Consider the following 25446-nt stretch of genomic DNA (forward strand, 5'->3'; position numbering starts at 1 on the left):
CCCGGCTACCCGTGTACCCAATTTTGTGGCTGACCTTGGTAAATCAACCTCATACTCGCTCATTCACTGTCCAAACTGAAGGCTGGTGGATGATAATCACTGCATACAAACAGCACACACACAACAAGCTAAAATTCAGCCCGGTAGAGAGCGAGAAAAATGAAAGTTGAAACTGCCATGTAAGGGGACTGCCGGAGCAGAGACCCAACCTCCCTTGCCGGGAACCCAGGAAGGAAAGGGTTGGGATGTAAAAGTCCATGTACCGAACGGAACTGTCCGTGCTGGCTAGGCTGAGGTAGAGCTCCAGATTTGGTTCGACCTTACAAGCTTATCACGGATTGGCTAATCCGCTGAAATGGTTCAGACCGACCGCAAAACCACAACGATGGCGAATGCAAAAATTGACCGAATAAGCGAAAAACCATCGTCAGGACCGGAAGATTTGGTTTCGGCACTCAAGTCAAATATTAGCAGAAATTTCGTTGATGTGTTGGATGATCGCTAATGCAGCGGTGTTAAACTTTTGCCCGCCTGAAGCCCTTGAGGTAGCGCTACGGGGTATCGACTCTTGTGAGAAATATCAATTTGAATCTACTTAATATGAGCACCTCGCTAATAAGCTTAAGATTTGCAAAAAAATGCTTTTGGTTTAGGAAAAAATACACCGCTTCTGAAGGATTGTGGGACGGAAATCTAATTTATCAATTGTTTTCTACCATGTTAGTGATCGTTTCCACTCTGACCGTTGTTAGTGGCACACAATTCCGTGTTGCGACATTTTGCGACTGAGATGTAGTTACCGTTGTCGGCCGTTGTGGTAGCGTGATTCCAGTCGTAAAGTGTTACACATTCAGGTACATGGTTTTAACGGTGTAAAACGAGCTACATTTTACGACATCTCGATCCAAGTTGTAGGGTTCGAAACATGTGCCCGAGAAGTGTTTGACCATCAACAGCCGGTCAAGTTTTATTACGGTGATCGAAGTCGTGGTGGAAAGGAAGTTTCACTTGGGTCTTTTCTTGTTTTAAGACATTCTTTGCATTTTTAGACTCTAGTACAATTCGAAGGGATATGAAAGACATGTATCTGAATGCATACAACTGCAAATAATTTAAATTTGTTTTGAATTTAGTTTTTACTTTTCACTATTTAGTATTAAGCTTCTGAAAGCGTAAATTGTAATGCATTTTTCGAATTTAGTTCACAAAAAAATGCTTAAAAATGCATTATACTCACAAATCTGTTAACATTTGGAGCTTCGTAACCATATCTGGATCAAAATTCTTCTAGATTAACACTAGAACTACTAAGCGTTTTAAGCGTTTTTCGTTCGTGGTTATTTTTTAAACAATTTAGAAGAGTTGAAGTACATTTTATTGTTTATTGGAGATTTTACAATTGAATATCTATGTAAAACTCGAGTTTCAACAACGTTACAATTGTTTAACCCCTAAAAATAATGTGATGAAAATGAAGCGTTCCAGTCAATATGACTGGTCTGGTAGTTCGAGTGTTAATAGCTAGAGAACTATTATTTGTCATCTCTGTAACAATTATTGCATTTCAATAAACTCTGTTTTTAAAATGTAACTGCTACTGGTAACAACAAGTACTATCCATTCGTCTATCCACATCAGATCGTGAGAATATGCACGATTATCTATCAGCTCCCAAAAAAACCCAGTGGCAAGTGCCCTTTTCGTACAGAGCATAACTAAAGAATGGAAACCGATAGCGCTAGTCATGGGGAGGGTTGTTGTGAAAAATTTCCACCACCTTCGGCGCCGCAAACAACAACAAAAAAATGCTGCAAAAACAAACACCAGCAAACAACCGAATTTCCCAATTCTCATCGCTGAGCAGTAACAAGCGCTAGGCGTCTGGAACGTTGTGAACCGTCGGTTTGTCATTAGAGGTGGTAATTATTTAGTGAATTGAGAAATGGTTCGTTCACACAGTTTCCCGGCAAGTAAACGGGGTTTGTTTTGTTTTTTTTATGTTTTTGTATTGAGAGGAAAAACTGGCCCAGAGTTTTGCCTTTTTCTCACCGAATAATGTGTGTTAAGCGCAACCGGAGCAATGGCGGGATGATTGGGATCAATTGGGGTATAATTTATCCTACCACGATGGTTTATCGCGTGTGGGTTAATTTAAATTTCGTGAAAGTGTAAAGCTTCGATACACTTTTCACGCCAGCCGGTTTTGATTGAAAAAAAAATCGTCTTGTAGAAATATTTATAAATCATTCATCATTTGAGGGACACTTTCTATTTCGATTTCAAAATTAATGCCATTATAAGCTGAGAAAATATGTCCAATTTATTAACAAAATTGGTTTTAACAAAAAAACATATCTTAATCGTTATGATTACCATCGAATTGATGCCTGGCAGCCAAAATTTTTCCCAACGTTAAATGAGGAAAAATTTCCTCCCGCCTTTTCAAAACGATCCATCAAACATCTGGTAGCCGATAGAAAAGATAAGAAACAAATACAAAATGAAAGAATGAGTGGGAAAACTGTATCCGGAAGGAAACGGAACTTCAAAGTTTTCGATCACCCTCTATTATGATAAACTTTTCGCCGCCGGGGGTTTGGGTCATAAATTCGACGCTTAATTGCCTGTTAAACTACCGTTAGGCCGTGTCATTTCGGTGGAAGAAGAGGCACCGACTGGCATTAGCATATTTTATGCTGGTAGTGTTTTCTTCACCAAAAGCTCGATGATCAATCGATTGGTTTACGATACCGGATCGGGTTCGTGTCTTGTTCGTGTTGCGCGATGATGATGCTTCAGAGATGCGCCAAAACGGATGGAGGAAAAAGATCGAGTTCATCTATTGAGCAGGGTTCGCTGTTATGGTGAGCCGTTAAGAAATTTTCCCTTTCTCTCGTACGATCGCGTTTTCGCGTGCCATGATCATCGTCGGCTTTACCGTGGGGCTTTTGTTTGGTATATCGTTGAGTACCGTTTGTTTGTTGTCCCTCGCGTCTCTCTCTCTCTCACTGCTCATCCCATACCGAAGCGGTGCAATGCACCGTTTTGCGATGGGAGATGTCGACGATGCTTTCTGCGACGTCATCCCCCGGTAACACCCGGTTCGTGTGCGCGCATCCGCCCGAGATAATGATCGGTTGAGTCGGGTAACCGGTTTTGGGAGTTTTACTATTTACTTTTTACCACGCCTGAAGTGGGTGAGGCGTTGGGACTCCCCGGGTGGGGTATGGGGATGCATTTCTCTTGCATTTCTTTGGGTTCCCGCTCGGGACACTGCCCGGTTGTGGAGGTTTGTTTGTCTCCTGAGAGCGGTTGAAGCGATCCCGTTCCTCGTTTACCAACCATCCGGGCAAGGTCAATGTCGCGAAGATCGTGCGGTAGGACATGAAAAATTGTTCACCATCTTCGGTGTGTTGGCTGTCGTTTCGGGTAGGAGCAGAAATGCAAAGGTCAACATGAAAGCAAAAGGAAATCGGATGCTCAAGGACGGTGATAGTTTGATGATGATTCGCACTGAGTGTAAGGATGTTGAAGAGTAGCACTACATCTGTTAACAAATTCGCAACAGTTTTTATCAAACCTAACACTTAATATCAACCTTTAAAAAAAAATGTTTACGTCTTCTCGACAAGACAAACATTAAAAAGCTTATTTCAAATTTTCAAACTCAATTCTTCATCATATGCCATATTTATTTTTCACAACTCTCTGACAACAAGTCTGACCAATCGGTAATGGTAGTAGTGATGTTTTCAACATAACGAAATAATTGTATATTATGCGCTTGCGGGCCTTTCCAATTATTATTTGGCGGTGTAAGTGTGGAAGACGCTGCCGCCGTCATCTTCACGTGTGGAGAGCTTTGTACGAGCGGAGAAATTCGTGCATCGTTAATGAGAAGGGCAATACAGCAACGAGAGAAAAAAACATCAAAACGATTCCGAGAAACCAACCCCCACAGCTCCATAGACCGGCTCAACCGGGGGAAGGCGTAGTGGGTTCTCCTCCTTCCGAACCATCGGTAGACCTTAACCGGAGATGATTAGGTTGTTTAATTTCCCTACGATATGCCGGTACTGGGGTGGAAAACAATTTTCCCATTTTCTCCATGTCCAGCCCACAACACTGCTTTTCCGGAATCCGTGTGCATCGTTTAGTGAGCATGATGTTTCATTTTATAACCGATAGATGGGTAGTGGTTGTGCAATTCCATGTGAGTTTTTTGTTGAGTTACAAAATGTTTGAGTTGAACTGGAAACATTTCTGGATTATGTTCAAGTTGAAGTTTTTGTAGTAGATTTTCGTACTTTTTGGATCTTGTTTCTTGATCTTGGATCTTGAGAAATGGAATAAATTTTATCGTACAAGCAATTGTATCGGTTGTTTTTATTTATTGGTTAGATTAGAACGGCCTTCTTGTATCGAAGAATCAGTTGTCTTTAAGTAAATTAGAAATAAGTAGCGAAAACAAACAAACAACACACATAAAAAAATAAAACCAAAATAATCCGAGGACAATATCTTTTAATGAGGTGTCTAAATTGAAAACGCACGCTTTCTAGTGCACTTATTTAATTAATGTGTTAAGTAGCAAACACCATTTCCTCATTAAGCGACGAACCCCCGAATGTAGGGAAATGTTTAACCTGCATTTTTCAAGCGATTAGATGCATACAGTTTGAGTTTTTTCCCAAAGTTGGTACCCAGTCACTCACTACCCTCTAAGCGCCAGACGGTAACATTCGCGCATGAAACGCAATACGGCAGCCGGTACGGAAATGTCGAACATAGCCGTTGTTTTTATGATGTCCGTTGCGCGCTGCTTCGACAGAACAATGTGAAACTATTTATACTAATGAATACAAACGGTTAGGCACGTGCGGGTTTGGTGCCAGAGTGGAAATATTGTACCCCGGTGTTTGTATGTGTGGGGAAAGTGCCCAAAACGGATCCATGGCAAGAGGAAAGGTTTCCTTGCAGCTCACCAAAGGGCAGGAAATGGTCTGCAGGAAAGTGTTTCAATTTCGAGCTGTCGGAACCATTAACACGATGCTATCTTTATTAACTGCTCACGAGTGGCCGGAATGTGGTAAACAGCGAAGGGAAATAAGTAAACGGAAAGTATGTAATGCACACTTTTTAGATATCCTTAACTGTGAGGAAATAATGATACGGTGCATGGACATTATAATTGTAAATCATTTATTATAATAGCGATCTATTGCGATAGTAAATCTTGTTATTTTGTTATAATTTTTAAAATTTTGTATAATTTGTGTGATTGAATAAAAATTATGGGATATCATTTTCACTTATATATTGGGGAAAAATATGTAGATTCAGATGGACAAAGAGACTTGAACTTCTCCGACAGAAAATTTCTCTGTCAAGTTCTGCTTCATTAAATATTTCTAAAGTGATTTTAGTTTTGTGAAAGCTTTGCTATTTTATTGTTAGTTCCAGTCAATAACACCTCCGATTATCTTCCTGATCCGCACAAAATTGATCCCAAATGTGCAAACTGCGGCGAAATTTCCTTCGTTCGCCTGTACGACCAAACTGCTCCGACCAGTTTTCCATTCCTCCAAATCTTATGTTGCTTCCCCTACGCGACCGGTTATGGATGTCCCGAGGACAAACAAATGGATGATACTTTTTCACCTTGCTGCACCCGCGCCTAAAACTTCCCTAAACCTTCCATTCCCTTCCTTGAACGAAAATAAAAACCCATCAAACGACTTTGAAAACGAAAGTGAACCTGAAAATCAAGTTCAATTAAACGAACAATGAACGCGAAAAGCGAAAACTCACCATCTCGTCACATAAATCGGGCTGCTGTGCCCGTCGTCACCGTTTTACAATACGGATACACACACAAAAAAAAAGTGTTCCTCTTTTACTACGCACTCACACTTTTTTTTTGTTTTTGGTTATTGCCTGTACCGTTCCGAACGAACGCGTCCAATTTGGGGAAGGACAGGTTCGCAAAAGTAAAGCATTAAATAATAACACAAATGTATCGTTTGTGACGATGGTGAAAAACGTTGACGCGCAGTACCGTGCCAAACAAAACAAAAAAAAGCACACAGAGACGAAACAAACTTTCACACATGACCGTGGCCGTCGAAGTTGTCGGCTTGTTCCGGGTGTGTTGTACGATGATCCGTACGGTACGTTTATGATTTTGCTTTGCCCTCTTGTAAGAAAGTTTCGAACCACATCGTTATGTTGTTTTTAAGCTGCATTTTACTCTTCGAAACCGGGCACACACAAGCAAACGAAACGAGTCTCGAAAATCCTGGACATTCGATATGCCGCTCACTGCTCGAACAAAGTCATCCTTAATTGTACCAGCTTTCGCCCAGACCAGGTGGATAAGTTCTGCCACAAATATCTATTATCATCTCACGCGCATCAAGGGGAAACCAATCACCCAAAAAAAACCTTTCGCCAAACTGCCACATTTTACTTAACCGTAGTCAATTATACGGCGGATATTATCGGAAGCTAACTATTTCGCTTTGAAGGGTTGTCGGTCCAAATCCCACAAAAAAAATCATCTCAAGTGGACAATGACTCAAATGTTTAAAATGAGCAACAACAGCGTACCTCCTGCCGGTAGATAAATGTTTCCCAGGATCGTTAAACTGATCTGGAGCGATGATTAGACGCATTGAGGCTTGGTTCGCCTTTTACTACAGTGGGGCGTTGTGGAAATGTTGCTGATCATGTGCCAATTTTCATCGCTTCCGATCGATCAAGTTGGCCAAAAACATTGCTTTCCCCAAAATTAAAAGTGCTGTCCAAAAATATCTTCATCTTAAGCTTGATGAAGCGAGCGGACAACAAAAAAATATTTTTTCCATCGATCAATTGGTTTGCAGATCGGGGAAAAAACAGGAAGCGAATACAAATTGATTTGGGATGACATGAAGGAATCGTAACACAGTAGGACGGGCATGAAATTAGGCGCAGAAGATGAAAGTTTCCTTGAAGAAAAAAAACAAAATGTTATAAATTGTATACATTTACTTTTTCATACAAATAAAAAATGGAAGTTTGCAATTTTTTTTACAAACTTAACAAACCAGTGTCTTGTATTCTATTTTGAACAACATTTTCTTTTGAATGCCAGCTACGATTTGTTCATAATGGGTGCAGTTTTCATTTGCTGTTTGTCATTGTTACAAATTTATGCGACAAACTTTTATGAAACAGGCGATCCTCGGTTTGCGATCTGCCAAACAAAACAACATCCCCCGTGCACCAAAGATCGTTTGCAGCCACTTTGTCGAACAAATAATACCCACACAATCACCATTAGCATATTTGTCGCATTAACCCCCCGTATGTCAGGTGCCAGTTGGGTCGCAATTTTGACGCACCTAGTGGCACACGAACCGCCGGTGTTGGTGAGCCATGCTATCCGTGCTGCAGCATCACCAGCTAATCGAACCAACACTTGCAAAACAAAATTAGAAATTGAACCGGGTTTTCACGAAACACATTACTTGAGGCACATAGAGACCGAGAGAGAGAGAGAGGGAAAAAACAGTTTGCCTTTCCATCGATGGTCGCCCGATGACAGGTTCGAAACCAGTCCTGATTGAAGCATACCATCGTTGTGTTACAGAAAATGTGAACGTTTGCAAGCGCGCGCTGCTTCGCCGTGACTGGCGCAGGGATGGAGGGTTGTAGCGATGGGCACAAATCGGACAGCGTTTGTGCCGCAATCTTAACACGGTGCACCGGAGCAACGAGCATGAGATTAAATTGGAAGAGATGAGCAACATACCGGCTGAAGATGAGGTGTGTTACTGCTTACTGGAACGGAAAAGGTTGTGGAAATGGTCCGTGGACATGAAGAGATAAGTCTGTACGTTGGCGTATCATTTGAGATGATGCTATGCGGCAATTTTAAGTGGAACACTGAAACCAACAAAGTTTAATTGATAATATGATGTTATTATAAATACGGAGCGTTCCTATTTTGCCTCAAATTTTCGATTGCCCGGAGTTATCGTTTATCGTTTATCGAAGTACTTTTAATCCTAATATCAACATAAAACAGTGAGTCCTCTAGTAAATTGAGGATGAGTAAATTCCATTTTCAATTTCCTCACCGGCGATATCGAGGGCAGCGGGACAACTGGACTCCAACGGTGCGCTAGAGTTTGCCCTAGCTGAAGCAAACCAACTTGATGCTGAAAGTGAATCTACTCCTTCTGCCACCGGCTCTCCGAATCGGTTGGACGTTGGCGTTTGCAATTTCTAACCTATTTTCCCTAATTGCTATTCCCTTCGGCAAGAGTCTGCATTCCTTCAATGAAGTGGGAAGTGCTGGTGAAGTACTTTCGTGCGTGTATCTGTAAATGAGTATCTAAAAACCTTGAGGAATTAAATTTTGTGCTTAGCAAAATAACCTCCACGCAATAGTTGGAGTTCTGGTGATTCAGTGTAACAGAAGAATTACCTTAAGGAATAGCGTCTGTTTGTGCATTCGTGGAATGTTTATCATGTTTGTCATGTTTGTGGAATAGCGTTTTATGTGTCTGTTTGTGAATTCTGGGAAATGCTTACATGTAGGTAATGTGAAAAGTGCATGCGTAGTGATTTATCTCACATTATTATCACAAAGATCTAGTCGCTTAAATCCAACGTAGCAGGAATAGTGCAGATCTCGGAAGATACTCTCCTGAGATACATTGAGTGTTATCGTGAAGTGCTTAACGGGGAAATAAATCTTCCTCGTATTGGTCCGCATTGGTCGAGCATCAAGAGTAGAGAAAGAACCAAATAAACAGTCGTAGACAGGCTTAGGTACGTTATTTCCCAACGACCTCAACTATATCACAGGATTCACAGGTAGCTACATCTTGTTGGATTTTGGACGACCATGTCCAGCTTTCTTCATGCTTTTGCCAGTGTTTTACCTTCTCGCTTCAAGTAATTGCTACACTATCGCTGGTTCAGAGGTTGTTCCCAGCGACTTCTTCGGTAGCGTTGGTGGTTTTTTGCTGTGCACCGATTTCCCCGACCTTTTTCGTGTTGCTCTGCTCTGCAGAAGGTAAACGCCAGGTGCTTTCCGCGATAGACAAATAGTGCAAAACTAGTACCACGTGCTTTGGTAAGAGATGGTATTTTTTGTTGTTCATTTGCACATTACATGGGGCGGCCCGGTGGTGCATGTGAAAAACGGCGCCCGTCCACACGGCAGGGACCGGGTTCAAATCCCATCCGGACCGTCTCCCCGTAGCATGGACTGACTATCCTGCTACGTGGTAAAATAAGTCTTGATACGGCCAGGCCGTTCTAACCGAGCAAAAAAAAAAAAAAAAAAAAAAAAATTTGCACATTACATCTACTCCGCATAACGCTAACACGGATTCGACCCCCAGGATGGCAAAGGTTTTTGGTTGTGCTTTGCCGTAGAACTCGCGTCAACCCAAGATCCAACTTGGCACGAATTTGTGAAGCATTGTGCAATAGGGAAAGAGGGGTAAAAAGGTGTTAGAGGACTAAGTGAACTGTCAGAACAGCCTCCGATGTGTAGCATGCCGAAGAACACAGTAGGTCGCGCTGCTGCTGACGAAACGTTGCAAACGAACTAACGATCGCTTGCGGTGCGCGGACGATTTCCAAATTCAGGTTTGGTCCGTGTCGGGTCAAATGGTCGACCGGCAAACCGATAATGATACTGTCTCTTGCAGGGTTATAGGTTACCGATACGATAGTGAACGAAATCTGGCAAATTATTATTTCGTTTGCTCTAGTAACCGATGATCTTGCGGGTTGTTTTGTAACAAGGCATGAAAAATTTGGATCAAAATTTACAGTAATACATCGTTTAAAAGCGATCTCATTTGATGAAACTACTCCCCATTTTGTTATACGATTACCGTGCTGATGATCGTGCCACTGTTTTTTGATTATCTTACATCGGTATTTTAGTGTTTTTAATTTTATAGCTGATTTAATTACGCACTCCTAGTAATAAAACTTGTACAGATTGTTCCTTTCCATTAAACTGCTGAAATGTTAGAAAAGCAGGACAAAAACACTTGTTTTCGCTTTTTGCTGCTGTTCGTTTGCTGCTGACTCGCGATCGTTTCCATTCCAGTGGCTGGACACGCTAGCAGCTTTACAGCGAAACGACGCCCTAAGCGCGTTGGAAACATGTTGCTTATGGTTTCTTCAATCCAATCCCGAACCGTTTCGTAACACAACGGCAGCCGGTTAGCCTACCTGTGTGTTAATGTTAATATTAATAATACATCACTGAAACACATCAAATCACCCAAACGCATCGGTCGCGTTGCATCGTGCAACGTGCGCAGCACGATGAAGGAAAGGAGAAAAGATTCGAACCAACTATTGGTTGATTGCAAGGGCATAACGAGGAAGGGCAGAGGGATGGAGCGTCTTTCGCGATTTGCGATGAATCTTAACGCCGCCGTAGAGGTACCGGCGTCTCGTTGCCATCTTTTGCTTCGGTGCGTGACCAGTAGCAGAAACAGCTGTCCGAAAAACTTCGCCGCTATTCGCGGCGCACTCTTGAAATGGCAAGTTTTAATTTTCCCGGCTACGCCACTTGATTAATCGTTCGCACCGGCGGTAAGGCACGTGGTAGTAGTGTGTGAGTGTGTGATTTTTTTTTACTTCATTTTCATTTTCAAAATCCCATCGATAAAGCATGATTATGATTAATTTGTGCCAGCTAGTGGCTAGCATAAGTGGCGAGCTTCTTTCGACAAAATGGGAAGCAGTGCAGTGAAGCGACGGATATTAATAAAGCCAAATTGCGATCCGTTCGTTGAGGTAATGGGAGGGAAGCTTTGCAAGAAATGGAGAGATATATTGGTAGCAAATTAAATTATCAAAAAACTGTTCGTCTACCGGTCGTGGTGGTATGTCGTTGATCGTGCGTAACTAATTGTTGAATGATGATATATTCATTGTTTTTAATAACAATTTATAGCATCACCGGATGCTATAAAATGTATGTCTTACCGAGGACGTCACGCTAATTCGTTAACGTTGCTCAGTAGCAAAAAATGTTACGAAAATGTTGAATAATAAAATTCTTTACTTAATGATACTCAAGCAAACATAGTAAACAAACCAAATTTATTGCACTTCACAAGCATAAAAAATGCATACTACCAAGGAAGCCCTACATTGTTTGAAATAATTTTCCCCAGCATCTCTTATCACGAGCATCTTATTATCTCTCACCATAAACCTGAAAAATCACGCCAACGAAAGGCATCGCGATTAAGATCGAACCGCATAACGGTTGCATAAACGCACCTGCCCGATGTGAATGCAATTTTCCTCCCTGTGCACCGGATGCAATAAAAAAAAACAAAACCTCCCCGACCGCAGAAGGGCCTGCAATGCAATCCGGTCCTCCCACCGGTGTACAGGGCTGTGACGACATTTACCCAGGCCAATGCACCCATACCAGAGTGATTTTTCCGAGTACGTTCGATGCCCTGATCGATCGGTTAATTCATCCCGGTCGGTGATTGGATGCGACGATGCGCTTTTGACGGTTCGAACCATCTCAGAATGTAATCCATTTGCCCGCGTTGACGATGGTCTCATCGACCCGAAGCCGGTCGGGTCATTAATTTCAATTGGATGGGAACGGATCGGCAAAATGGTTGGTTTCACTTTCAAAGTGGTTCGGGAAATTATGCGCCCAGCTGTTGAACGCCCTTTTTTTTGCAGAAATTGCCGGACTTACCTACCGTGCTCGTGTGTGGTGGACGGATTCAATCGCACGTAGGGGCGGTTTGTTGAGGAATTGTTGGATTAATCATTGTGCTGAATGGGCTAAAATGTGCATGTATACAGCTTCCCATCGCCCAGATGCGTGAAGACATTAGCCGACCCTGTGGAGTTGTTAATGAACTGGAATAGGAAATAGACAACAGTTTAATGCGTACGATGAGTGTGTGGTTTTAGCTGTGGATCTACCATAAAATAGTACATCTTTCATGTGACATTTTTAATTGACATTAACAAATCTTTTTTTCTCGTTACAGGTTGGTACTTATGAAAAAATACTAAGGTAGTGTATGCAATAGGAAAAAGTAGGGACCCAATCAAAATTATTGTTAGCACACATAAGTTAAATTATAACTCGTGTTTCAAACATTTGGAGTGTTAAAACAAACCATGTTACATAGCCCATTAAATTGCACTGATCCGGAAATGATTCAGAAAAGATGAAAAATTTCATCACATCACAGCAAAAACGCTAACCAGCACACAATAAACCACACAGCTCTTTTCCATGCATTTCCCTACGATTCCAAAAGGGAGGAGAAAAAAAAAGCTTTCAACGATTGAAACATATTGGCTGCACAGCACAGCCTGCACGCTGTAAGAAGACTTTCCCTCGATGGTGAAGTATTTCATAAGAAAACAATATCCATAATTGGAGCACACCGTGGTTTTCTTGGTTTTTGGGCAGTTACGGCAGACAGAGGCAGAAGGAGAGAGAGAGACATAAACCTGGTACGTGTGTATGTGTCTGCTTGTAATGATCGGATGTAAAACATTACGCAATAGATGTGAAAATTAGTTATGCTAAACTATGTCAACATAAACCATTTGCCTGCAATCAGTAACAAATGGTAACATAATTTGAATAGAGCCGATGAATAGAAGGTAATTTTTAATGCAAAAACATCCAAAAATTTAATTTTGAACAATACACACTACAACTACATTAAATATCATTCCCTGAAGGACATTTCGGCATTCCCATCGGTTGGGCAAAAAAAAACAAAAAACAGGAGAAAACATTAACCAAACCCCATCAATTGCTCAAGGTGAAAATATGAACTCGCTCCAAAGTGTCGTGATCTCGAGCAATAACTATAAAACAACTGTACCAAGACGACAAAAACAAAACGAAACAGCAAAATCACAACAACAAAGCACCCGACACTGGCAAAGAAATCTAGAGCAACGAAATCGAAAGTTTCACCACGAAAGAAGCGGTAGGAAGCGCTGGTGCATTGTGTTGCCGACCAGATCGGGTCGGTTGCGAACCGCAAAACCTGCCGCGCGTACCGAGTCAACCATTTCCTACCGTTTATGTTGACAGCGGACAGCATAAAACCCACTGTCATGAACCATTTTTCCGCCCGTTTTTCTTTGCTTTTTGTTTTTGTTTTATTTGCTTCTTCGATCGTACCACCGAAGGAACGCGACCCTTGGTCGGTGATTGAAAAGTTATGAAACACAACATTGTGACCGCATAAAAATAAATATATCCATTCATTCGGCCATCCATCCATTCATCTATCCTTTGGTAATTTAGATCGCCTGCTAGCGATCGCTGCCGGGCGTCAGACTTGCTGGTTTTTGGTGGGAGACAAGAAAAAAAGTTGAAGAACTTGAGCCGCCGGGCAACTTTGCAGTAATTATCAACTTTTTACCAAATCCATCGCCACAACTTAACCGTTCCCAAGCGATACACTGCGCATTGGAACCACTGACGAGGGTGGTATGTAGTTCCGGGGCGTGAGGAGTGTGAAAAGTTTTGTAGAGCAAACGTTTGGTGTCCCGCTTGCGACCGATTGCCGCTGAGCGACCTTCGGATGATTTGGGTGACTTCTTGGGCGTTTTCTTGAAACGTGCGCTTGAAGGTGGCGGATCCATTTGAGCAAAACGATTTGTCCGTGTGCATGCACTGCCATACCTCGCTGCAAGGTCTTGCAGCGCTTTTGAATGGTTTGAAAAATCCATATGAAGCATTGGAAACGCATCAGCTGCTCAGCAAAAACGGCAGGAGGTGAGATCTAAATCATGAAATTACGCTGCAAATTGTTGAACATCTGAAACTGGCCGACCTGGTTGATGACCGCTACGGATCACCACAGTATAACGTTCGAACGAACTAACATCTCACACGCGAGGCGTGAACATTCCGGTCCAGTGTGTAGTCATTTTGCACTTGTAACGGTGTGACTATTTTTGCCACTATTTTTGGAGGTTAATGCCAACGTCAACGTTGCTGGTGCTCGGTACAAACTAATTGCATTTACACTCCATCGAGACGTCGTTGACCATTAGCCGTTCGGCTAAAAGCCACTTGACATCGGTGCGATGAACTGACTTCGATCGATGTGACGAGACTGCGAGTGGTAGCAATGTGATGGATATGATGGAGAACTTGGTGGAGACGGACTTGATGGAGAATTTCCTATGAGAAGTGGGCTGGGTGATGAAATGCTACACTTTAAAGTGTAATGGATGATTAATTTTGAAGAAGTAGTGTTTCCACTAGTGAGGTCGGTGTAAGATTCCGAAGAACAGGTGCTATTGACCTGACGATGATAATTTGAGCTTTAGGCTAGATATTGTAGCTATGTAGGGAAATTAAATTCTGATACATTCATTGACACCTGATGCTAATCTGCTCGATGATAGCTTAGAACACCCTGGACGATTCCTTGTGCATTTTCAATGATCACTAGCATTGATGTTATCTCAAAAACTTGTGTATGAAGAACAATGTTTAGAATTTTCTAGTTATTTATTAATCTAGAATCTTTCATACCATTTCGAAATAGCAAACGAAGAGCTATATTTTGTAGTTAAAATGTGAGAATTTATCTTTAAATACATGAACAACAATTAAATTTGGATTAACCGAATACTGGATATGATTATTAACTTAAGCAATGTTTTGATGATGCATCAAATTAAAATGTCTTTTCTTATCATTTCTTTATTTTTCTTATTACCTTCACTTTTATTATGAAATATCTCCAATACTGAAGAGACGAAATGTTTTGTTTTTTTGATTAATTTTAATTGTACTTAAACATTATTTATGAAAATAAAGGAATTCAACGAAATATCAGAAGCAAATAGAACTAGAAATAATGAAACATAGAATTAAACAAACTTTTTACTTGGGTAGGAGTCACAAACTTTGAACGAATATATGATTATATTATTTATTCATGAATAGCAGCCAGAGATCCTGAGATATTCATACTTTAGTTAGGATTAAATTATCAGCAAATCTTTAATGTTGTTTCCCACCGATCGCTTGCTGGTTTTCTGCTGAAAACTAGATCAAGAGTGCTTCTTACGCATGAACTTATGTTCGAAGATCATCCAACCCCGGTCACCTTCCCCACAGTTCAAAACCCGGGCCTCAATTGACCAACGGAACGAAGCGAAACCTTTGCAATGATTGCTCGCACTGCGGCGACATTGACGCAACCTTCGAAAACGGGCAGCTCCCGCAGCTTTGCATGAACCGCGGGCGACAGTTTAATGCGTTTAAAAATGAATGCATTAACCATCACGACCCGAAGAAGCGAAGCGAAAACAAGAAGCGAAATAGACGAAACGTGAACAAAACCGACAAAAACATACACGCACTAAAGCTAACACTAAGAAAGCTAAGCTAACAAAAGCTGCCAGAAAAGATGGCGCGACCACGTACTACTGGTGCGCTTTCCTGGGGACTATTGTTTTCATCTTCGTTTGTCGAATGAATGCTTGCACTTTATGTAAGTTTCAAGGTAAGCTGCGAGGGAGAGTGATGGACGGAAAGAGGTGGGTCAAAATATGAATCAAGAAAACAGAGCACAAAACCTGGCCGCGTAGACTGCGTTCGTCACGATTTTTGGCCACTTTTCGGATTAGCCGTGCGGTGGTGTTTGTCTACGGAGGGACTTTGTCTAACTTTGTCTCGTGTCGAACGTTGAAAATGCGAAATCTGTTCCCTATTTGAGTAAGCGGACTGGGAAGCGGTGAGCGGAGTTTTCACACGACTATTTCGATGCTATTTTCAAGATGTGCGCGGTGTGTGAGGGAAACAAAACGAGGGTGAAAAAAACAACCCCAACACAACCTTGCGGTCGGTCTCACAGGTGCGACAAATACTTCCCTCGCGCCGAGTTCCATTCGCTTCAAAATGTTTACCAGTTGCAAAACACCTTCTCACTGCTCCGGTCTATTTTAGCCACTGATGGTAACCCTCTCCTCTTGGTCACGGTGAACTATGTCTGGGCAAAAGGGTAATCTGTACGATTAGCATCATCGTTTCCCACCAGGCATCGCATCTACGAAGAAGCTCCAGTTAGACTTGGTTGAGTTTGCACCTGCTACAGAAGCCGTGGTGTGTGCAATACGGTGGCTTCTACCTGTAACAAGCAGTAGAATTGCACCAAATCTTGATCACGAGGTCGTCCAATGCTTCCAACGGTGGATTCCATCGGGACACTGGGTAAAGGGGGCGGTAACAAACACAGCTACAACTGGAATGTCTGTATCGGTATGCTAAAATCAAAAGGTGAGCTGCACTCATCTAAGATCGTGAACATTGTGGCAACGCTCGTGCGGTTCGATCGACAATACGCTAAGATGCTTGCGGACCAGATGAAACAGTTCAGTGACCAGCATTGGCATGGTGCGGTAGATGAATTTCGGTTTCAGGTTCGGAAAGAGCGTAGAAACCAGAGCTCGCAAGTTCCTCCGTTCGGCGAGACATCCGATCGAGTTTTGCGGTGCCGGTTCTTGGTTCCGCCGCAATACATCCAAATGTCAGACCGGTCGCCAAACTGAACCTGTTCTGGGGAGTGCCCAGACATTCAGGGGCATTGGTGGCGAAACATCCACCTGCAACCACAGAGAGACAGAGGAGTTCAGAAAAAGCTGGGAGTGCTTGCGGCCCGTTTATGATTGCATGATTTATTTATTGGTTTCACTATTAGAAGGGATTACACGATGGTGACATCGCACTGCAACTCGATCGCAGTTGGTAGGATCTACTCCCCGGGTGACATGGGGTTTTGTGGGCAAGCGAGTGTAGCTTGTACCGCGTGGGTTAGCATCACCGGAAGATTCTAACTCATAACGATGCTTAAGCTGTTCGATGGCGTACACGGTTCAGTGCGATCATAACGACGAATAAGTAATGAACGAGGTAACAGAGACATTATAGATCATGCAGATGAATTGGTATAGCTTTAGTTTTTTTTGTGCAAGAATATTACGTCAGGAAGTATGGCAGCTGGAAGAGAAACCATTTAGTTGCGATCATCGCACGTTTTGTCGCTCAATGGTAGATGATCTATCACGATCGGAGAAAAAGGCACACTGACGTATGCAACCGGAGCTTAGCATTTTAAACGCAACAAAGAATGATGTGTGGGGATTTTGGTTCATTTCTCGTTCTCTTCTTTGGGGTGTTTCAAAACGAATATCTTAATGAGCATTATCTTAAACGGGATTCGTGTGAAAGCAATAGTTTATAACTTGTGCCCGTGTCCTTGTCCACGTCCAGCAGTTCCCACATTCATTTTGTTCTAACGACCTTACCATTTCATGATATCCGTTCAGTTTCGGCCGTATTTCTTATGCTCCTTCGCACAACAAGCAAAACTGATTTAGTTTCGAACGGGTACAAAAACCGAACGATCACAAACCATTTCGTTATTTATTGCCATCAATGGGGCACCTTCCGCTCGGTAGGGAAACATGCACCACTAAACACCCGGTAAAGCGTGAAAGGAAATAATTCAAATTCTTCACATGAACCAATTTTACGGCGCAAACGTTTTGCTCTGTTTGCCTTTCCGATTAATTGACAAGTGGCATTCGTCGCTCGGGTTTTTGGGACCGCTGTCCGCTGGAGGTCAAGTGACAGTGACAAATCGATCGGGTTCCGTTTAGAAGTGTCGGTTAAGATATGGTAAGGGAAAAATATATCCATATCCTGGTTTTACATACTACGGTTAAGAACACGGATGTTGAAGTTAGCAAATTGGTGGCAGGTTAACCACTACTGTTGCCGGGCAGCTGTTCCCCGTGCTGTTGTCTGTTCCAACGCTAGAAACTCGTTTGCGCAGGGCCACCGCCTGTTGAGCGAGTCCAACACCTGGTCCACGCAACACCTCAATTGTAGCGCACTTATTAGCATCGACTAGTTGCGCCACCCGTCACCAGTTTAGTGTTTCGTTTATACAGTCCGCTTTGTTTCGCCTCTTTGGTTTGGTGCAGGTCGTGTGGCGTTAGGGCGCGTATCGTTTCTGGTTCTGTTTTCGCAAGCCAGCAAGCAGTCGTGGAGCCACTGTCATAGTGTGTGTGTGTGTGTGTGTGATTCGGGCGTTAGGTGAATGGAGGAACTTCGCTGTTTTGCCCTCTTACCCACCACCCGTTCTGGTGCACCAAATTAATGAGTTTTGTGTGGTGCACATGGTGTCTTAAATCAGAGCGTCGACAACGACGAATTAGAATGCCTACGTTTGAGTGCCCAATGCTCCACCATACGAAGCAGCTCGAAGGCTTTTTTTATGATTACTTTCGAAGGTGGAGCAAGCATTTGCACTGACGGTGATACCCGATGACCCCGCATCTCCTGCGCGATCATACCGGGACGCGTGACGTGTGAGTCGTGCACGAGAAGTCGAGGTGAGTTCTTTCCATTTTTTTTTGTGCTACTAAAGGTTACTCCGATTGATATAGTAACAAAAAAACACAAAACTCCCGACAACTAAGACTACAAAAACACTGCAATCCATCGATCCTTAGCCGGGCTGTGTAAGGGAGCAAGTGAACTACCAAAGCGACACACCCCAGTCCTTTGTGTGGTCTGAAGTTGGTGAAGTCGACACAAACAACGCCTGCGATCTGGGAGAGGTTCAGGCAAGAGCTGAGCCCTCAGCTGAGCTTGGACCACGCGGTTCGTATGCATATCGTAAGCGTAGCTTTGTGTTACTTCCACAAGGTTCCATAGCGCGACAATCGGTTGCTCAGTTACCGATTTTAAGCTCCAACAGCAGCAAGTTCACCTTGCCACAGCGTTAGGTTAGGGTAGTCCCGTGACAAGGGGCGACGGTTGGGCTGGAGCTACATATCCGTGGATAAATGTTACCGTTGCTCCACAACCCTCCAAAACCATTCCCCACATTTCTCGCAGCACGTTAACAGTTTTGACATTTGATAGTTATTGCCCGCGGGCGAACTAAGAATGATTTAGCAGTTCATTTATTCTGAGCTGATTTGCCGGCCTGGCCCAATGGTACGGCCACAAACGGGCGACGATTTTAATCGTTGATCGTATTCTTGGACAACTCGCAATCAGCAAAAGCTTGTGAAGCGAATGGCAAGGTTCTAGAAAGGTAGGCGTAGAACGCAGCAAATCGCATTTGTTTTTATTGTCAACGCCTTGTACGTTTTTGTTTTCTCTCCGTTAATCAAGCGTTCACCTTTAAGGAGAGATCTTTTCTGAGTGTTTGAAGCAAAAGACAAATTTTCGCATATTGCGCACTGCGAACCATTTGCGTCCGAGCAATAACCTTAAATCCCTTGCCTTAAGTAGCTACAGGAGAATGGTATTTCGTGACGCACGGTCGGCGTTTCGTTGGTAGTCCCACGAATGTCTTCCAAAAACCGTCCAGTAGGAGGGAGCTTTTGGGGGGACGTAGAAACATTAAGCAGATAATCGTAAATGGCTTATTTTGTGTTTGGGGTTTTTATACTTTCGGGATATGAGCACGGGCGAGCCAGCAGCCTAATCGGGTGAGCGCATTGCCATTATAGAGGTTTTTGTTCGTAGGAGCAATGTAAGGCGCGGGGCTATAAATTATTTGTCCACTTAATGACTGGTGGTAATATCTTTTGTGGATATTTTCCATGAGAAGAAATATAAGTATCCAGTAAGAGTGTTGTGGAATAAATTTAAGGATTGTATTTTTGGACACGTCGGATACTCGGATTTCTTTTGTCAATTATCAAGGATAAAAAGAGAAGTCGATATTGATTGGCTGACAATGCAACTGCACAGTAAACATTTCATGCTTCTTATAAATTACTTTCCTTTCCGAAGCATGATCACACGGATCCTTTTATGTGTAATTGTTGAGTGTATTACCATATACCTAGTTGCATTAAAAATGAAACAACCGTAAATAGTTGATTAAGCCGTCATCAGTACGACGCAAGTGGTCGGATGCTTCAAAGCGATGCAAAACATGGTATCCATGCATATATCTGGTTCCATGAAAGGTGCAGAGAAATATCATTTAATTGTATTCCGTCCATACCGTCCTTCGACCTTCGATCGCTATTAAAATGTCATCGAATGGTTGGGTATCATCCATTCGGAGGAAGTAGAAGCATCAAACAATGCGCGAAGGTCTATCAGTTACCAGACTACCATTACCAGTACATTACTGGAGATGGAGCCAGATTCGCATCGTAAGGAAAAGCTACCGATCAATGAAAACATGTCGAACGGTCGCTTACCTATATGTCTCGGCTGAGTCGATCAACCTATGTAGACCATCCCACAGTGGGCACACACACGAGATGCGATGGAATGTTCACTGTACGTCTTCTCTTAGGCTGGTTCTAGGCACGGCTAGCCTCATTTTGTATTGCAAAAAAAAAACCTTACCAGCAGGGAGTCGTTAGTGGATTTCGCTTGGATGGAAGCTTCTTTAATTGGAACAACTCAACACCGAAGAGCTTTGTAATTAATGATCATCCTCACCTGCCAATTTGTGGCAAGATGTCAAGCAAAACTTCTTCAAAGGCATCCGCTGTTTGAAGTCCTGAGAAGAAACAGATGTTCCATCGAAATGATTGATGGAGTACGCTTGTTGGAAGCGGTACTGTTTTCGAGACTTTCTTAAAACGCTGACTAACGATCGTAGATAGCGAAGAACAAATGTGACATGTCATGTTCTAGCAGAAGGATAGACACAATTTGCACTCCGCATCGTGAGAACAACTCGGTTCGATTGAAAGGTGTGACTAGAATTTGCATAAATTGTTATCATTCTTGTAGATCGAGGCGCGTCCAAGTGATCTAAGGTGATCCTTCCATTTGGAATGTATTTCGTAGGCCATTGCAATAGGCCAGAATTCAATATGATCGTTGCAATGCAACAGGTGAAAGGGTGATGGCATTTAACGTTCCATTCATCTGTTACCAAAATAAACGTCAAAAATGTCCATTAAAAAGTAGTACGCATGTAGTTGGCATTTTGGTAACGCTAATGGAGTACGCACGAAAAGCGTCCTCCATGTCAAATTATCCAATTTTCACTCGTTAACCATTTGACGCGTCGAAGAAGGATGCTGATGGAAGGTATTCTAATTCAAGGACACATCACAAAACATAATCTTGATCCGGTGAAGTAACATATGTAAAAGACAAGCTATTACGTTACACATGACTGCAAGGATTTGCATTCTCTACCAGCTTGGTCTCGTGATGCGTGGATTTCGCCGTTGTGATCGACCTTCGCCGTACACACGTGTACTGGTGCCGGGAAGGAGCGGAATAAATAGAGGGGCGGAAACAGTGTTAACAAATTTGCAAATCACACTCGAAATTCACGTAATTACCAAGCGGTGAGCAATCAACGATAACGTTGGTCGGTGTGTAGCTATTTATCACCTCACGGAAGGTATGCGGCGAGCTCGTGCCTCGGCCGAAACCCAACCAGCAGCTGCACGAGCTGGAGCTACCCTTAGCTGTCGTTCAAACAAAACAACCCACCAAAAAAATTTCGCTTCTGCAGGTCACACAAGTTAATGATCACTACTCGCACCGTGGGTCTGCTGGTCTGCTGGAATAAGGTCAGCCGGCAGCAAGTGTGTGTATTGTTGTGATTGGTCCCCAGGTACCAGCTGCCCCTGACTCGCCAAGAGTAGCAACTTGGTGGGTTCGCCCGTGTACCGTGATGGTATGATTTTCACATGCCGATAGTGCGACTTTTGCATGAAGTAACGCATGTCTTAAGCGTCCCGGCTAAACCACGAACACGATCGCCGGTACAGTTGGGTGATGATGAACAGTAGATCAACTGTTTGACCCTGATTGTGCGTGTGCGAGCATGCAAATCAAGTGAAGAAGTCGTCACCAGCGGTACCGGTCGGGTAGACGGGTCCGATCAGCTGTTACTGATTGGCACCTCGATCACGAACGAATGTCCCATGAGTGAATTTTTGCGTCGCATAACAGCGTCGCCTAGCCGTGCGAAACATTGCGGATGGGGTTAGATAATTAAGATTAAGTGTTCAATTTATCTTGGATGTGTAATTGCCTTTAGCTTGGTCTAAAGGCAAGACTACTAGCAGGTGGAGTAAAGGTATTGGAAGTATGATGGCTCACCGACCTTCGATAGGTGTGTCCGAATTTATGAAGCTATTTTAGGTTGCTTGTAACGAATCTCAATAAAATCTGAATAAAAATACCTAAAAGAAACCGAATTATATTGTGAATGAGTTCCAAGACGCTGTCATCGGGAAACTTGAAAAATGAAGTTATTAAACACAAACATTAAATATCTTAACCTCTCTTACCACATACTCATCCACCTTAACCATCTTAACCACTGTTAAACGGACTCGAAACCAAACGTCCACTAATGAACCTTCCACCATCGATCATAGTCTTCTAGCTGCATTTGGGAGCGGTAGGTGTGTATGCCGTTTTTTCTAACCCGGCTTTTCATTTCTACTTCAAAGTCCCTTTTGGAGATTAAGTTCCACCGTCACGAGCGTCTCCACCAGTTGGTGTGAAAACCGCAAACCGTTCTGTGCCAAGATACTCGTCAAACACTTTCCTTCGGTTGAACTGGTTTGCTCCCGCCCGCGTACAGCCAAACGGCAGCCGACCCAAGTTACGCGATGCAGCAAGGCAATTAATTTAATTGCCATCGCGGTGCCCACCTCTGCCTGGGAGGCATCCTGGCGGGGATGTCTGTAAGTGCGCCAGGATGCTCGCAACGATGCTGCACGAATCGTGCTGCCGTACTGCACACGGGCACGGGAACGCTATGGGTGTTGCTAGTGCGAAGCGGATTGCTGCCGAATGACAGGTTAATTTAAGACCATACTTTTAGAGTACTCGACACGTACAAGCGTTGGTCTCGCATCTGGCAGCGAGATTAAATTGGACCGAACAGATCGCCGTGGAGACGCTTGCAGCAATTGCAAGGAACGATCGGTTGGTTGAGGATTTGTGGTGGAATTTAGTTTGTTTTTGATCGACATCGTTATCGCGATCGAAGATAGAAGTAGTTGTCAGTTTTATTAATGTGCTCTAGATGGAAAGCTGAAGTTCCCGTACGATTGCTAATGGTGCGTGTTAAGATTCACCTCCATTTGAGATCATTCCGATTTCGTATCGCAATATAAATCAGATTGTCCGGAGTGTATAAAAGCGTTTTATAGCTTCCTCAATATAGAACCAGCCGCTTTACGGTACAACAGAATGCCTCACACTGTCCACCTTCGCCATCTTAAAAATTTACCAAAAATGAGGTCTAGGTCAAAAATGGAACGGCGATCTATCGGCAGGGTGGCACACTTTTACTAATCAGCACCCCAATATCCGGCATTAATCCTCATCAAACAACTGGCATAAGCCCTGCCTGCTGCGATGTCGAAGGTGGTAGCAATGTTACGACCTGCGGTATGCACTTTTAAGGAAATACAATATCACACTTCAATCATTTTTTCCTTCCCTCTGCATACGATCAGTTTCCGCTGTGGTGGGGTATGCCTGCTTTCGGGTGGATTAGGGCTGCTTAAGAAAGAAATAAAACCCCTCCCAGGCATACACCAATTATCCTGTCAAATATGGTCCAGAGGTCAAATGTGTGGTGGAATGTTTGGGCAACCCAAAAACAGGGTGTGTGCGTGCTTTTGAATCTTCAACCTTGCACCATTCGTACACCATCGGATCAAGTGGAGAGTGCAAAAATAATATTCTTTTATTTAGGTTTCACTTTATGCTGAGGAGTTCCTTATATAGCACGTGAACCTGACAGATAGGGGCTCCAACTCCAAAGTGGAGCAAAGTGTACCACCTATCGTCGTTTTTGAAGGCTTTTTTTTCCTCTCTATCGCTGAAGCATTCAGTCTACTCCACATTTGGCACTGAATCTGGTGCACTTCAGCCTATCCAGCAGCATAGGTGTTGGGTATTCAGTGTCATTGTCACGAGGGTGGTATTGGGCCGACCCAACCCAACTCAATTTACCGCTGCAAAAGAATGTTGAGTGATGCTCGGTAACGCTGCTTGACGCTCGTGTTTGTGGAGGTCCTCATGTGGTGTTAATTGCACTCCGCGAGGAGTCCGCGAATGTTCGAAGGTGTATTGAAGGCGTTGAGTCAACGATGAGTGGCCTCGGTCAACTGCGGCAACGGTAACCGAGTGAACCAGTAAACATCGATCAATATCTCTTCCTCGGTTTGAACGGTCGATCGATTGGACGATATTGATGGCGATGTTAGAGAGCACAGCAAAAGACGAAGAAGAGAAGCCGTTGTAAGCCTAATGAGCCTAGCGAGAAACCCAGCACCATCGAATCCATCACATCACACACGATCGGTTAGGGTCCGATTTTCCAAGACCGCGACCGTGATATGGTTCGCACTCACAAGCACCGATGGGTTGCAATTTGTGCATAGCATTCGCTGTCGTTTTGCGATTGAAGATCGTCTAATGAACCGAAGGTCCGATCGCCAGTCAAGATCGCAGTTTATCAGTCCAGCACTGGTAAGCCATCGGATAGGCTATTGTGCAATATTGGACCGCTTGGTCCGTGGTACCGTTTGGTGCCGTTTACTAATTGTCTAATTGAGCCGCATTCTCAACTGGCATGCTGCGTTCTTTTCTGATGTTTTGAGTTTGGAGGCCAACCAACTTCCGACCCTCCCATGCGGACAAACGAATCGCAAGGCCAGGGTGACCGAGCTAAAGCTCGAACATTGTGAGAAAGTTTTGGCATCACATTGGAGGTGTCACTGGGCGTAAGAAAGCAAAAAATCGCACTCAAACAGACCATTAGATGTGACGATTGTTAAGCAACCGCCAGAAATGGAAGATTGGTAAATTCGCAAGCTTCTGCAATGCCGTATCGCTCCACTTTTACGACGTGTAATCAGCAGTCCAGCGGTGCCGAATTAGTGTCTGCACTATTCCGTCATTAAGTTTCAATTAGGAACTCCACCTCCAGCGTGTAGTACGGAAGAGTAGGCTAGCCAAAAAATTGCGACTAAAGAAAACGGAACAGCGGAAGTTAGCCCGCTCGTTCACAATAATTGGCCGCGCGATTGTCGATTGTAACAGGTCTCGATGGAAAGTTTGCAACTTTTAGCAGCGGTGTCTATTACACGCCAGTAGAATCACTGTGAGACCAAATGCTGCTCAGCACCAGCGGGCGAAAATGAACAGATAAGTGAGAAAGCTCACACTCCACTGCTGGTCGTTTATTCACCGCCGGACAGTTTAGTTTAATTTGATGGCTTAATTTAAAACAATTTGCGGTTTTTGTGTTAGTTTATTGCACCTTGCGGGGAGATTGTGGGAGAGTGAAAGGTTTTTGCAAAGGTGCAATTATTCTTTCAGCTAATTGACATGAACTTGTTTCAAGTGGTCGGTTGGGA

General features: G+C 43.3%; 1 protein-coding gene across 1 annotated transcript in view; it reads left to right on the top strand.

Annotated features, from left to right (window-relative positions):
- Positions 1–25446, top strand: part of LOC125762465 (mucin-5AC) — a 130269-nt gene that overhangs the window by 7504 nt on the left and 97319 nt on the right. The window lies entirely within an intron of this gene.

This window comes from Anopheles funestus, chromosome 2RL (genome assembly GCF_943734845.2).
Source record: "Anopheles funestus chromosome 2RL, idAnoFuneDA-416_04, whole genome shotgun sequence".
NCBI classification, from domain to species: Eukaryota; Metazoa; Arthropoda; class Insecta; order Diptera; family Culicidae; genus Anopheles; species Anopheles funestus.